Source organism: Penaeus monodon, chromosome 27 (assembly GCF_015228065.2).
Source record: "Penaeus monodon isolate SGIC_2016 chromosome 27, NSTDA_Pmon_1, whole genome shotgun sequence".
Classification (NCBI taxonomy): Eukaryota; Metazoa; Arthropoda; class Malacostraca; order Decapoda; family Penaeidae; genus Penaeus; species Penaeus monodon.
The window spans coordinates 21447702-21448544 of NC_051412.1; the positions used below are offsets into that span (position 1 = coordinate 21447702).

At 35.5% G+C, this 843-nt stretch overlaps 1 protein-coding gene across 1 annotated transcript in view; it reads right to left on the bottom strand.

Annotated features, from left to right (window-relative positions):
• Positions 1–843, bottom strand: part of LOC119590687 (protein lin-52 homolog) — a 23592-nt gene that overhangs the window by 19366 nt on the left and 3383 nt on the right. The window lies entirely within an intron of this gene.

An 843-nucleotide genomic window follows, 5' to 3' on the forward strand; every position in this document is an offset into this window, starting at 1 on the left:
CTTATACCCATCCTGTTTATACAACACACACATGTAGAGATGAACAGACAGAGAGAAGAGAAGGTATAGGCCACTTCCATCATTAAGATTTGTTTACTTCATATTCAGTGTTGAATACTTTACACATTACTTACATAAGCCACTAGTATAATATAAGAGTAAAATAATTCAGTATTCTGAAGTACACGATAGAAGTGCAGTGAGCCATTTTCCACTACAAGTGACCCCCTCAATCCCTCCCAAAATCCTGGCCTGAACATACATTCTATAAAACAGTTTGACTCAATACAATTTCAACTTATTTCATAATTTTCTTCAAGTCAGTAATCAATACATAGATTTTTGTTTTTTCTAAATATATATCTTCAAATCAAGTAAAGTAAGGCAGGGAACTGATGTTAGCAGGTCATTCTGCTTGTGCATTATATGAGCACCTTCTCACCAAGCTTCTTTCCACATTTTAAACAATAGCACTGGCTATGTGCAGAGATATAACCTATTCAAGACAGGGGTGGGGGAGAACCACAAATCCTCAATAGTCTTTTTGCTTCTTATCCATCTGAAAATGGAAAAAAATATGCACATTTTGTCACCAAAGCAGAGGTCTGCACTACCAAAAATATTCAAAAGTTAATCCTTACCCCCAAGTAGATAACTTTACATCCCCAGTAAAAATAATTGGGTGTTTCTAACCATGTGATATACTTGTAGAACATACTGTGCAAAAATAGATATTAAGTGAACCAAAATGTGTGTGTGTGTTGGGGGGGGGGGGGATGCAACAAATATGTAGAAAAGCATAAAGAGGATTTTTTTATAACTATTCCTCCATGGGCAATCTAT